This window comes from Acipenser ruthenus, chromosome 9, assembly GCF_902713425.1.
Source record: "Acipenser ruthenus chromosome 9, fAciRut3.2 maternal haplotype, whole genome shotgun sequence".
NCBI classification, from domain to species: domain Eukaryota; kingdom Metazoa; phylum Chordata; class Actinopteri; order Acipenseriformes; family Acipenseridae; genus Acipenser; species Acipenser ruthenus.
The window spans coordinates 48,958,224-48,974,129 of NC_081197.1; the positions used below are offsets into that span (position 1 = coordinate 48,958,224).

Sequence of the window (15,906 nt, forward strand, 5' to 3'; positions counted from 1 at the left end):
TTCAATTTTGTAACAAGCTTTGACGCTAAAAAGTGCTGTGAAAATCCTGTGAAGTCAAAGGATAATTTAGTGAGTATCTGAAAAGTATAACTTTTGGACTGGTACTGTAGATCGATCGTTTTGTGTATGATTAACTAGAAAGAGCTTTGTTAGGTAAAAGTAACTTACAGACTAGTATGTTACTTTTTTCATATTCAAAAACCTTCAAATAAATAACTGAGGAGGTTCATTTTAAGATAGCTTTGTGGTAAATTGGCATAGTTGGTGAAATATCGTAAGAATTATTTTAATTTTATTTGTGATCCAATTCACCTTGTTTTATGTCCTGAGCCTAGATTTTTTTTAATTATGCTTGTGTGGCAACTCAACCAATGTGTAGCATATTTGTCTACAAATTACACTGAACAACCATATCTTGTGTCTAGAGATGTGCCTAGTGCATGCTACTTATATTGTCATTGATTATGTGACAGTGTAAGATTTTTCCAGATTACATTTTTTAAGAAAGTTTGAAAAAATTATTCCAACATTATAGAACAGTGTTTACGTTGATATTAACCCTTTAACAGACTTTGATCGTGTTTACATTTTTTATAGTATTTTTATAGTTCTTGAAGTATTGTATCATATTATCTAGTGTCCTGAACCAAAACATATACATATACAGTCTAACTCCACTATAACAACCCCCCTTTTTTAACGATCCAAGCAGCAAGAACGTTTTTTTTTTTTTCAATGGAAATTAGCCCTATTAGAATGATCACTTTTACATAATCTGTCCGGATAAAACGGTAGTGACTGTCATTGAACTTTCTCCAGTGTGAATGTGTTATTCTCTCAGTGAAAACAAAGACCTTGGTAGGCTAATTCGAAGATAAGGCTGATTCATAGATAACCTATTGTAGTGCGAATCATGTGTGACGTATGCAACCATTGCCATATTCACACAAACTGCAACCATGGCAACAGGTGTGAGGAGGTAACAAGATTGAAACAGCATGCATTGAGAAAAAGTACGAAAAATATGAAGCAATCTACGCTGGATATGTTTTTCAAGAGAAAGGGTATGTAATTACTGTATTCAGCATGTAAGTGTACTTTTTTATTTTTTTTCATTTCTTTGCTGTTTTCTTTTAAATATACAGTTTAAATATGGATCAATGTGAAATTGTCTTGAAAGAACTGCTGTATAAAGATGTTCAATTCAATTTGGGCGTTCCTCCATCATTCTGATACAGCAAATTGCCAAACCCTATTATAGTGAACAACCTGATACAACGAACATTTCTCCTGGTCCCAGGGGGGTTAGACTGTATTTTCAAGTTTGTACAAACTGATTTTTGGTGTTAAAATGTTGTTCCAGTCCAGGTTGCACTGTTCCTTTGCAATTAAATTAATGCTATTTCTGTTATCAATTATAAATCTAATCAGGGCTGAACAGTATCATCTAGATGATGGTGCATTCCCTTCACATGTCACCATTCCTTTAACAATAGAAGTGAACCAAAATAACTTGAATAGTTGTACAGGCAAACAAAACAACTAAACAGTCAAATGGTCAAAGAGAGCAGACAAAAGATGGATGAGGTTAATCGCAGAATAGCAACCAGAGGATCATTTGATTGCATATGGGATTATTGCTGCTTGTAGGCACACTGTTATCTTAAGAACGCCCTGATAAAAGACATGCAAATCTAAATTATTTTACACAATATGAAAATGTTAATGTATTAAATGAATAATGCATGTAATGATAATTTGTATATTTCTGAGAATCAATCAGATGTTCTGATCCAATCTGTCTTGAGTACAGACAGGAAGTTGTGATTTTACTTAATTTCCATGGATGAACCAGAGATCATCTCCTGTGATTTAAAGACTGCAAATAGTTTTATCTCTAAAATGGAAGAGATCAGAAAGAAAGAAAAAAAACACTTTCAGTGAATGATAATGGGCATTTCAATCCACCTTGTTAGTTTAATCAGCCCGAAGCATTAATTATATCATTTGTTATTTTTAGCAGCAAATGTGGCAACTACAATAGGTTGTTTATGCTACATATACTATTGTGCTATAAATATGTTACGATTCTACTTTATTGAATAAAGTTTATAATTATGGGTTGCCTTTCTAGGCTGGAGTATTTTTTATACCCGAAAGGCAGCATGAAAGGGTGTTCACTGAATTCTTATCTCCCTATTGTCCCTCATAAATTGACATAGCGGAGACATCTTTTAAAAATGTCGTACAATTAGACCTGCTGAGACATTAACATGCGCTGGAAACCTTGCCAATGTGATACTGTTTTCAGTGTTTGTAAATGCACATGACTGTTGTTTAGCAGACAATAATACAACACCTGCTTTCAGTTCAGGTGTAAAGAGCTCAATTCCAAGGTACTGAGTAACTGCATTAGTTTTTTTTGTTGCTCAGAAATAGCTTTACAGCTATACCAATTTTTATGTGAGAGCTGGAAATTCTTTGGTGTGTTTTTAAGCAATGAAGGTTATTATGATCAACTACATTGCCATTACTAACAGTTTACATGAGAATAGAAGTCAGAGAGACCTCATTTAAAGTGTTACCAAGTATTGTAAATGTAAATAGTGTCACTAACATTTAAGTAAGAACCTGAAACTTTAATGTATATTTTGTGACCACATCCCCTAATTAATATTTATTGGTGGTTGGGCAAAGCACATTGTTGAGGTTTTAGTGCTCAGTAATGCAATACTCAGACAGACAGGTTTTCAGAATAAACCAAGTCAAGCTAGACTGGTCACTGAATAGAGGGCCTGCTGTGCATACATTAATTCATAAATTAGGTTTTAAGATTTTGGTGATTATCAAAGCCTATTTAGGTCAGCCTAAATGTTGTATCCCATGCAAAAAGCTTAACCACAAGCCTATTATAATTCTTTGGTCTTTCAAGATGTCAGGAATGCATTTGGGTTTAGCAGGGGTTGGGAAGCCAATGGAAGAAATCCGTAGTGTGTAGCCTGGTAGTGAATGGCCATAGATGTATCTCATAAAGCCTGTTTATTTCTGTAATATTAATTGTGCCTCAATAAGAGCTCCATATGGAATCTGAATGCTTTATATTTCTAATTAATAAACATGGTCATACTAAGAATGTTTGTTTTTTAGTGAACAAAAATAATACCAATACTTGTATTTGGTGTACAGGCATCCTGTAGTTAGAGCCACATAAACATATCTTTCATTGCTAGTTGTAGAGTAGAATTATGGGTCAGATCTTGCTGTTGTACCCAGGTATACGGAGCACCAAACTGTCATCGCACATACCAAATTGTGTTACAATCCTCAACGTCTTCATAATTTATTAAGTGGCAGCGAAAGCGGAGAAGGGAGAGGCTGACAAAGTCATCATTTCTCCTCTGCTGATTAAATTAAAATGCATGTTTTCACATACTGTATATGTATGACAGAAATTACCCAAGTGTCGGATCAGGAGCGTTTCAAACAACCCCAGAGTCCAGAGTGTTAACATTCCTAACTTCTTGAAGTCATTTTAAAATTCTCAACTTTTTTACCCAAAGGGGAAAAGTGGTCTCAGCTTAGCAAACCTCGGATCACCCCAAATCTGCTTGATGAAAGTTTAGTTAACTCGCAGCAACCAACTGCCAGGAATGCAGGAGGCAAAATACACAAAAAGGCATGTAAATCAGATTGAGAAGATGTCAATATCGATGTCCTATGTGTTGATATATGTTGACTCTTTGTGAGAGCAACGTCAGCTGAGACTGACAAATGTTGTGAATAGTGAATATTGGGGGAAGCATACATTCTTGTACTATGCCAAATTAGCGACTTTTAGTTGACTAAAGATTGAAGTGTACTGGAGCTAAAATTTATTGTTAAGTTTAAGAAGGCAATCTTGCCTTCCATTGTACCATTCTTTCAAATACAGGGAAATGACTTCCTAATGATAATAATGGAGGGTATCTGTCTTATCAGGGTGCTCTACATATATAAATCAAACATGTTTTACGAAAATGAAATGTCAGCGTATTAGTAGAAAATTGGATCGAGTATCTGGCTGCATTCTGATCTCTAGCTTTATTCAGCTATTACAAGATAGATTGTGGTCTTAATAAAATGCATTGAGGATAGCAAGTCTGTGTGTGTGTGTGTGTGTGTGTGTGTGTGTTTGTGTGTGTATATATATATATATATATATATATATATATATATATATATATATATATATATATATATGTGTGTGTGTGTGTGTGTTTCCCTGAAAAATATAAAAATATATATGAGGGCAGCTGGCTCTTTGAACTATATATATATATATATATATATATATATATATATATATATATATATATATATATATATATATATATATATATTTCTCAAACAAAGAATTATAGGAAAAATCTTTTGTAGCAAAAGTAAAAGGAAATAAATGAAAAACGTAAAGGTAAAATAAAAAGATTGTTGATAATTGCGTTTATCTGAGAGTCAGTAAGCGGTTCAGCCGTCTGACCTTTAGATAGCAACTTTTTGTTTAAGTTTAGTTAATACTCCAAAGAGGAAGTTATGTTTGATTTAGTTTCTTTTTTTTTGTTCTTGCCCTCTGTGAAGGGATGCTGCTAACAATAAACATACAGGTACCGTCTTGTTTTCACTTGACTTGCTGTCGTGAGAGTCCTGTTTTATCACCGAGAGGCAGTGTGGAAGATCCTGAACTATGTTCAAGGTACACACCACGGGCGAGCTTTGTCACAATATATATATATATATATATATATATATATATATATTGTGAAAAGGTTTCACCTAACACGGGTTCGTGCCCCTTTAAAATTACGACCCAGGACAGAGAAATGGCGTTTTCAAAGCGCGGTTGCGCTAATTTTTAATAAACACAAAATAAACAAAATACAAAACAAACACCTAGCTCTGTACGAGCTCTATCTAAACAGGTAATTTCCCTGACTAACTTGCAGGACGGCTAAGCCGTTTACCTGGCACCAACACAAACTCACAAGTTTACACAGCACTTACTCTTTTATGACTGCTGGGAAGCAGAGCACCTCTTTCTGCCTCCCTCTATTCAGCAGCCTTGAGCAAACTGACTGCTCCTCTTAAATACCCTGCACCTGGCTCTAATTTACAATAGCTACCAGGTGCAGGGGATAATTAATAATAAAACAATTAACAAAACTAATTAACTAAATACAAAAAGGTGCCATTTTTCCTTCAGGGAGGTTTTAACCCCCTCCCTGCTGTCTCACACAACACACTGCCTTACAATATATATATATATATATATATATATATATATATATATATATATATATATATATATATATATATATATATACACTGAGTGTACAAAACATTAGGAACACCTTCCTAATATTGAGTTGCACCCCCTTTTGCCCTCAGAACAGCCTCAATTCATCGGGGCAATGGACTCTACAAGCTGTCGAAAGTGTTCCACAGGGATGCTGGCCCATGTTGACTCCAATGCTTCCCACAGTTGTGTCAAGTTGGCTGGTAGTGGATCTCTACTCAGAATAGCTCATTCCATCTCATCCCACAGATGCTCAATTGGATTGAGATCTGGTGACTAGGCAGGCCACTGCAGTAAGCTGAATTCACTGTCATGTTCGTGGAACCATTCCTGGACAATCCTAGCCTTGTGGCATGGGGCATTATCCTGCTGAAAAAATCCATTAGCAGATGGATACACTGCTGCCATGAAGGGATGCACCTGATTGGCAATGATGTTCAGATATCCTGTGGCATTCAAACTTTGCTCCACTTTTATCAAGTGGCCCAATGTGTGCCATGAAAACACACCCCACACCATCACACCACCACCAGCCTGCAATGTTGACATGCGTCATGATGGATGCATGTACTCATGTGGTTTTCTCCATACCCTAGTCCTCCCATCAGCGTGAAACAGCAGGAACCGGGATTCATCAGACTAGGCTATGTTTTTCCAATCCACCAGTGTCCAGTGTTTTCGTTCCTTAGCCCACTGCAACCGCAGTTTCTTGTGTTTTGCTGAAAGAAGTGGAACTCTGTTAGGTCGTCGGCTGCCATACCCCATTCGTGTCAAGGTACGACGGGTTGTGCATTCTTTTATGGGTCTTTCGGCACCAATGTTGTACTGAACTGTCAGTTGACTAACTGTAGCCCGTCTGTTGCTCTGCACAATTCGTGTCAGCCTCCTTTGGCCTCTTTCATCAGTGAGCCGTTTTCGACCACTGGCCTGTCGTTGGCAGGATGTCCTTTGGGTGGTGGACCATGCTTGATACACACGGGAAACTGTTGAGCGTGAAAAACCCAGCAGCGTTGCAGTTCTTGACACATTCAAACCAGCGCGCCTGGCACCTACTACCATACCCCGTTCAAAGGCACTTAAATATTTTGTCTTGCATGGCACACATACACAATCCATGTGTCAATTGTGTCAAGGCTTAAAAATCCTTCTTTGACCTGGGTCCCCTTCATCTACACTGATTGAAGTGGATTTAACAGGTTACATCAATAAGGGATCATAGCTTTCACCTGGATTCACCTCGTCAGTCTATTTCATGTAAAGAGCAGGTGTTCCTAATGTTTTGTACACTCAGTGTATATATATATATATATATATATATATATATATATATATATATATATATATATATATATATATATATATATATATATATACTGTGTGTGTGTATATATATATATATATATACTCTGTGTGTGTATATATATATACAGTGCCTTGCGAAAGTATTCGGCCCCCTTAAACTTTGCGACCTTTTGCCACATTTCAGGCTTCAAACATAAAGATATGAAACTGTAATTTTTTGTGAAGAATCAACAACAAGTGGGACACAATCATGAAGTGGAACGAAATTTATTGGATATTTCAAACTTTTTTAACAAATAAAAAACTGAAAAATTGGGCGTGCAAAATTATTCAGCCCCTTTACTTTCAGTGCAGCAAACTCTCTCCAGAAGTTCAGTGAGGATCTCTGAATGATCCAATGTTGACCTAAATGACTAATGATGATAAATAGAATCCACCTGTATCCAATCGAGAATCTGTGGAAAGAACTGAAAACTGCTGTTCACAAATGCTCTCCATCCAACCTCACTGAGCTCGAGCTGTTTTGCAAGGAGGAATGGGCAAAAATTTCAGTCTCTCGACGTGCAAAACTGATAGAGACATACCCCAAGCGACTTACAGCTGAAATCGCAGCAAAAGGTGGCGCTACAAAGTATTAACTTAAGGGGGCTGAATAATTTTGCACGCCCAATTTTTCAGTTTTTTATTTGTTAAAAAAGTTTGAAATATCCAATAAATTTCGTTCCACTTCATGATTGTGTCCCACTTGTTGTTGATTCTTCACAAAAAATTACAGTTTCATATCTTTATGTTTGAAGCCTGAAATGTGGCAAAAGGTCGCAAAGTTCAAGGGGGCCGAATACTTTCGCAAGGCACTGTATATATATATATATATATATATATATATATATATATATATATAATACATTCAAATTTTGATTTCTTTATTTTACAACCTTTGATATGCTGATCTTCCAAACTAAAAACAATGTACCTGAGTATTTGTTTGGTTTTACTAATACTTAATAATCCTTTGATTGATAGGTCCCAGTTTGTGGTCTTAATTTTCTTCCATTTCTCAGCATGAGGACACTTAGAGTACAAGCAGATTTGATCTTGAATATATGTTTAAGGGCATTCAGAATATAGACACTTAAGCCTTCAAATACAATACACTTTTGAATTTCAATTGCTGTTTCATAAAAGGCTTTGGAGCAGTACTGAAATGAAAAATGGTGTATGTACTGGGGAGGCACACCTCTTAGTGTAAATTCAATCAGGAATTAAATGCTAGTATGTGCAAACATTTCCCTGGCTGGTGCAGAGGTAATGGAGCATAAGAGATGCAGATATAGTTAGAGGAAATACTGCATAAACCTTTCAGGGAAACAGCTCTGTTTAATGAACACCGACTTAGCATTATTATAAACTTATGATGGGTTAAAAATTGATTAAAGATGGTAATAACATATATAAAAAAAATAAAAAATAAAAAAAATATGTGTATATTCCAGCCAGGGACATACTCTACCCCCCATGACTGTTTGTTTTTCCAAAAGCACTGAACCATTTTGTGATAAATCTGTAAACATTTTCAACTACAGTCATTAAAAGCAGCTGCACCATATTGCTGATTAGGAGTAATTCGTCTTACGGCAGCAGATAACTGAGATTTGACAATTCAAAGAAAATTATGATATTGATATTTCCGTAAATGATTTCATTATAGAGTGTGGAATCGTAGAATCAGTGATCAGGAATCATGTGGGTGATACTGGCCAAATCTCAATTGAATTCATTCTATTCTGTTGACTCAGCTGGAAATGTGTGGCGAGACAGATTACCAGTATTGGGTTTTGCTTGTGTCTGGCTATTCAGAAGGGAGAAGTGCATGACAAAGTTTTAAATGAAAGCTTACAGGAGATACATATTATACACCTGCAGTTCAATTATAAACTTTTAGAAGTTCATATCCAACCTAAAGTTTAGGCCCTGGATGTGATTTTGCAGAGTGACCTGGAATTCTAAAGTAAATATACCGTTTGCATTGCTCACACTTTGACACATGATAGGGTAGGTTTGCCTGCACAAACATTGGAAAGCGAGTACCATTAGTTCAGATTAAATGTATTTAACTGGCAGTTTGTTCATTTAGTTATCTTTGGATAATTGAGTTGTTGTCATAGTATTCTTGTAAAGGGTACACTATAGCTCAATAGCTCTGTTTTGAGCTATTCAGCCCTGACATTTTGAATGAACAGCTTGATTTATTTTGTTAATAATAAAGTTTATTTTATTTTTAAAAAGTAAAATACATCTGTTGTTGTGTCAACTGTGTCACATGGCCTCTCTTGATTACCTGGCAAACTACCTTACCTGTCCTAGTATTTACAAAGCACCCTATTCACAAAGCATTTACCACTGTGCAAGTTTGCACCATGTATTGTAAAGTGAAAATCAAACTGCTGATTTCAAAGAATTAGCAAAAAACAACTAAGGTGCTTGCAGGTGAGCCTCCTTAAATGAACCTCCTGACTTATTTATTTGAAACTTTTTAACATTTGATGTGTTGTTTTCTTTTAGAAAAAACTAAACAAAACAGGTGTCAATTTAGTAGTATTATTATTAATTTGGCAGACGCCTTTATCCAAGGCGACTTACAGTGTTACAGGCAGTACAGGGTTACAATGCAAGATAAATACTTTAATACAGTATAATTTACAGTAAGTGCAAATAATACTATTAAAATACAATATGAAATAGGGTGCAACAAGTTAGGATCTCAACAAGTTGTCCCTTCGCAGTAACAGAGCACAGCAGATATAGCTTGGGGCAAGTCCAAATCTCTGGACAGCAAGGGATCTGATCCACTAAAAAAAACTCTATCCCATTGGTCTTTCTTGTCTAAATATATTGAGAACAAAGCAGCAGCTGCGCCCTTAGCCTCTTCGGGTTTATTTCATCATCATGGATAAGAATGGGATAAGAATATTACAATATTATCTGTTGATTGTAGGAGATTATATTGTGACCCAGATTGCCTATACTAGCAAACATTGCCCAAACCATTCAGCACACCTGAAGTCTTTCTCAATATTACAGGCGTACCTTTTGAATGGGTATTGAAGGCTTTGGGATCAAGGTTGTAGATGTAGGTAAACATCAATAAATATTGCTACTTTATGCATTATCCTATAATTGTTCTCAATGGTTCCCTGAAGCTAAAAGCTTATTAAATTTAGCCCTGGGTGTTGTTCACCCAAGAGGTATTATGTAGCTCACTTACCACTGGACTGGAATGCCATAGGATTCATATTTCAATGGAGAATACACTGGCTGGTGTGGTGTATATTAAACTGTTCTGGGACTTGTGTGTCATCTTGATTTGATTTATTTATTGGTTTTTGTTATTCTGGTAATTGCATTTACAGGCTCTCTCAGTTGGCAGCAGACTGGCACAATAAAATGTATAATGGAATAAATGTAATTCACAAAATACAGTGAAGCACAATAAATAAAACCCATGCGTTTTTAGCATCGTCAATAAAAACTTGCTTCAGTTTTTCAAATCTACTTGTACCTGCAATAAATACCTTAATGTCAACTCTAATGTGACTGCTTATGAAGAAGCAGGGATAAAATATATTCTGAAATAAATATACTAATATGAACACAGTTCACACTTCTGTATAGAGTGAATATGTGGTTAGAAGTCATAGTTGTGCATTGTGCAGTTAGTCCGCATATACGGTATCAACCTCAGCCTCTTTCAGATAAATAAAATCCTCAGTTTGGTGACCATCTCTTAGAATTGAGAATTCATGTTCTGTATGCTAGACATATTGATAACTAACACTGCAGCTTGTTCAAGTTATGAGGTAGCTCCCTATTTTTACAATACCACTGTAGTGTTCTGACTGTATTGTGTGTCTGTCTCTTAACTAGAGTATTTTTTAAATGAAATTCATTTTGAAACTGGCATCGTCTACATTCTAATCATTAATTTTAATTTTGATAGATAAAAAAAAAAACTATTATAGCATGTCTGTTGAGCCAGACAGGAACCAATCAGACACGATTGAATTTTGGCTCGAATAAAAAAAAAGGCGAGTTTAATCCAAAAATGTAAATTAGTCGCATTATCACAAGAAAGTGTTAAAATCATTTAAAACCATCAATGTGCCCGTAGCCTTCAAGCTTCATGAATTAATTAAATCTTGCCGCAAATGGGCCTGCTAACCACATGTCTATTTTTCATCCAGATTTCTTCTTAATAAGAAATGTTTATTATATTTCTCACTTATAAAATATTTGAGCACAGCTATAAAAGTCTAGCAATTTCCATCAGTTCAGAAATTCATTAGCATATCATTATGGCAAGTACAGATGTAATTAATCTTGCTGCTCAGCCCCCAGAACTGTGTGATAAGTCGCATTCCATCTTTGGAGATGCGGTGGACACAAGTTTTCTTATTTTGATGGTTACATATTATGCAACACTGGGGAATAACCTCTGTATTTAAATGACAAAAAAAGAAATAGTGTCTATCTATCTATAATTTACAGCTTTTTGCCAAAGCACACGCAGACATTCCTATGCTGAATATCCTGAACAGTATTAAAGGATGTTTGTTCAAGATAAAAGTTCCAGTGGCAGTAGTGGGACAAATCAAAGTAAAATTTAATTAGACTGTGGCACAAATATTCTACTGATTCATCTGCATCGGTCAAAATCAAAAGGAAAATAAATAGTTTGGGTAAATGAGATTGCAAGTTCCATGTTGTGGGGGACTGTTTTTCAACAAAGGTGTTACATTAATATAATGGATTGATTTGTGTTTGACAAGAAAAAATAGTGTCAGCTAATTTTTTGGTTTTGTTTAAATGTAATTTGCTGCAGCGCTGGCATTCAATTGAAATGACGGTGCTTCTGTTCTTAAAGTAGCTTCTAGATAATTGATATTATGATATGCTAACAAATGTCTTATCCGGAAACACACGGGACAAGCACCATCATTATTAGTGTATTAAAAAGTCATTGTAAGAGTGTCATTCTTGCAGAACTGCAAGTCCATCACTGTTTTATGTGGTTTCATATTCTGTGATGCACTGCTGTTAGGATGTACTGACTCCCAGAGGTAAGGTGAGGTGATGGCTCATAACCAGGGCCAATAGAAAACTGTAGGGATATTTGACTAAATTTTGCGGAAAATTGCGGCGAGTATTTAGTGGCAAATTAATACTCTTATACTGCAGTATTTTTTACTTTATTTTATTGATACATACAGAGAAGAAGAATCACAAAGTGAAACAGTACAGATTAAAACTACACATGGTGGCATATGTTTCTTGAAAATGTAGTTGCATTTTGAATTTGAATAGTACAGTACTTACAGTGAACTCTTCAGAGGTGTTTAATATTGCACCGCAAGGAGGGTTACCTTTTGACCTCTTAAGCTTAATGGAAAGGTATGTGCGGAAAATGGATCTGGGGAGGAAGTCGCATGTGTAAGTATTTGGAAGAAGCACGGCAGATAACAAGGAACGAAAAAAAACAAGAAACCCCCCCAAAATCTAGAGTTTGGTACTGTTTTCAGTGTAATAATGATGGTGAGAACACATTTCAAATGAGAAGTAAAAGTTTCTTTTTAGCTACAGGCTTGCAAGTCATCATCGCTTGACAATGTAGGGATATACTTACATAATGTATGTTGAAATAATATAAAAATGTGCGGATGGTTGATAGTTATTTGCGGGGTATACTGTTTTTGAGCATTCCGCTAAATAAATGCGGCCGCAATTTTCTATTGCCCCATAACACATCTACCCAAGGGGCTCTCCAGCCTCTGCTGATCCAGATGTATTTGGTTAGAGTCTGCTGTACAGTACTTGATGTCATTTTAGATGTGATTCTGAGAGCTCTATTAAGGCCACAGGGGTACTTCTAAATCCCCTGAATGGAATCTGAATAACAGGAAGAATAAATAAGTCAGGACGCCGCTGATATTTCATTAAAAACTACTTTTGGATCACCTCCTCTTTGTGCACAAGATAGTAACTGAATCCTTATACTCAGTATAAGAACTTTAAGCAGACAGCTATTAGCTTAATACTAGCATTTTGGTGGGAATAAAAAACCTCAATACCTCTACACGTTGCATGAGCTCAGCTACAAAGAAAGCAAATACGTTATGGAAACAATGAAAAGACTTCACTTTCTGCGCCTTCCCCTGTGAGCAATTTACTCTCATTTACTCACGTAAAAAACAACAACACATGGCCCCTGTTGTGTGGTAATATTACATATCCATTAAAAATGTTTATGCATTGTAGAACTTAACTCAAATGAGGATGGATAAACTAGGGTGTTGTGGAAGGTAAAATGTGCCTTTTACAACATGTAACACCCAATTTACAGTATTAGACCTGTATATGCAATCTCAAACCACTCAGCATGAATGACAGGAAGATTTTCAATCTAGCTTTGAATAGCAGCAGTGCAAACGAGTCTCACCTATTTCTTCAGGCTGGAAGCGCTAGGTGCATAATTAATACATACCCTGAGTCGAGGTGAAAAGCAAGGATGATTGGTAGGATGGCAGCCAACGACCTCAGACAGCAACCAGGATTTCTAGAAATACCCTAGGATTTTAGAAAGAGGCCCCACGTAGTCCCCTCAGCCTTTTACCCTGATTGAAACCAAGAAACCGAGGGCAACAGGCCAATATACTTGTATGGGATGAAACCGTATTTACAATAAAGTGACCCGCCAACACAGGCCATTTTTAATAACGCCTCAGAAAGGCAGCTATGAGGACATTGCTTAGGAAGCCTGATTAAATGAAAAGCATCCATGCAAATGCCCTTTCAGAAGAGAAATGCTGCAGTTCCAATTACTTTGAACTCCCTTCTGTTTCTGCCTTTAATGACACCTGGAGACATCTAGTCTAGATTAAATCAAAATACCAAGTCTCCCATTTGTATACTGACAACTTAATAAAAATGCATTTATAACAAGTTTATTGTATACATATTTCTAACAAAATAAATAACCAAAACTGAGGTATATTCCTTTAGGGTAAGATTCATTTAGCACCACTTTCAATGCTCCACCCACCCCACTCCCTCCCTACACACACATGCACAGTCATGATTAGATTAAAATAAGACACCATGTCCCATACTGTAAATCTGCATTGATAATGTTCATTCCAGTTTGAAATTGTTATAATTATTCACATGCCTATAGAAGGTGAACTCCTACAGTCAGCTTGCTAGAAAAGCACAGCACATTAATCCAGGCAAATTTGCATGGAATTGCAAATAAATGGTCTGAATATAAACGTAAAACTATTGCCATTAAATCTACTTTTTAATTACTTTTTCATCCCTTTACTTAAAAAAAAACTGACTAAAGTTAATGTTAAAGTGAAAGCTCCCTGTAAATTGTACACAAATTCACTTTTAATCTCTAACCGAAAACACATATGGCTAGATTCTCAAAACTATTTACTCAAAATTTTCAGAAGCAATAAAGTTACCAAATAAGGAATGAACAACTAAATTATTTACAGGCTTGACAGTATAGTGCTCCTTCTATATTTCACCATCTGACTTGCACATAAAAAGGTGAAATACTGCAAATGTCAACATGGCCTCAACATGAATTAATCCAAATCAGTGAATTATCAAATCAAGAAATATCCATAGAGCGAAAGTCTTAAATTGTTTCTGTTCATTTAAAAATTGGAATTTGTGTGTTTTCCCTTCAGAAGAAAACCAGTTTGGAGACAAAAGCTTTGAGAATCTGGCCCATACAGTATGTACCAAAATGTAATAGACTGTTGCAATAGAACAGGGAAATAATGTATTTATTTTTTTTTGTGAATCTGCCCTTTAGTTTGCTATATATATATATATATATATATATATATATATATATATATATATATATATATATATATATAGGGTTGCCGCTAAGTATTTAGCTGTCAAGTCCCAGCAAGGATTTCATTGCAAATCATTTGTAAATTCCACTATTTTAAATATTTCTTGTCATTAAAATGTCTACAGCCTTTATTGTAAAACATTTTTTTTAAGCAAACTGAATGGTCTTTCAGTCACGGAACGCATGCGATAGATAAAATATTTATTACAGATTAGACACGATAACACATTTATGCATATTATACATTCTTGGATAACACATTTAACATATAATACATCTTTGGACTTGCCTCGGGGAACCCCTTCCCATACATTTTCTCGGTGATAAGTGGAGAGGGTGGCAGTAGGAAAGCCATGGGCAAGGGGCAGGATAGCTGCCCTCCCCCTTAGACGAAGCCAAAAAAACAGGTGGAGGCTGGGGTGGAGGAGGCAAACTCTAACTCACAGCAGGGAAGGTAATGGATCAGGTAAGATTTGAATCCCTTCCCTGATGATCATTGGACAAGTAATTACGTTGTTAACGATAAGGTACTGCTATTTCGATGGACAATTGTCTGGTTATCGGCACTTAATAAGCTTGATTTGATTGACTGATTAAAAGTGAGTTCCCTGCCTGAACCACCGCTTTGCTTCATTTCTCACTAACTTTTAATGCTTGAAAAACTGGGAACTTAAAGCTTAATAGCACTGCAGTTGTATCACTCTTGAAATGAAGACCCTTGAGAGTTGGGCCGATAACTAATACCTGAACATCTTCCCAATAGAATTAGAAACAGCAACAGAGGAAACTTTGCTTTCCTTCGAGGTTTTATGGAAATGGTCAGGCTAATTTCCCATATGTTAATTTGACAAAAGGTTGCGCCACAGATTAATGATTATGGGCTTTTGCTTTGCATCACGAATGTTTAACGTGGCTTGTTTTGGCTAATGTTTCTCCAGTTAATGGATTTCACAAAACAAACACTGTCACTTCTATAGTTGCAGTAGCTTTTAAGAGACAGCAGGGTTAAAACAGCCATACTTTTAAGTCCCCATTGATTTATGAGTGCATTACGGCACATTAAATAAGGTGGTTTGTTTGTTTGTATTTTCTTTTCTTTTTTTTAACAACCCAAACTGAAGAAGAATTGCAGCATTTTATGGAAAACACTTGCAACACAGCAACAAACATTAATCATGTTTTGATAGTGTAATTAATGTTTTCCTGAGCAAACTATTTAAATAACATATAATGCCGGGAGGGTAAAGTACTGTGAGTATACAAAATACGCCCTAAAAGAAACAAGCAGGGCTGCCAGTACTGTGTTCTCTACCCAGGTGTTAATTTGCCACTGTGTTAATGGGGTGAG

The 15,906-nt window shown here is 35.8% G+C and overlaps 1 protein-coding gene across 13 annotated transcripts in view; it reads left to right on the forward strand.

The window, feature by feature from the left end:
* The window catches only part of LOC117405667 (dystrophin-like), a 689,570-nt gene that overhangs the window by 484,982 nt on the left and 188,682 nt on the right, over nt 1–15,906 (forward strand). The window lies entirely within an intron of this gene.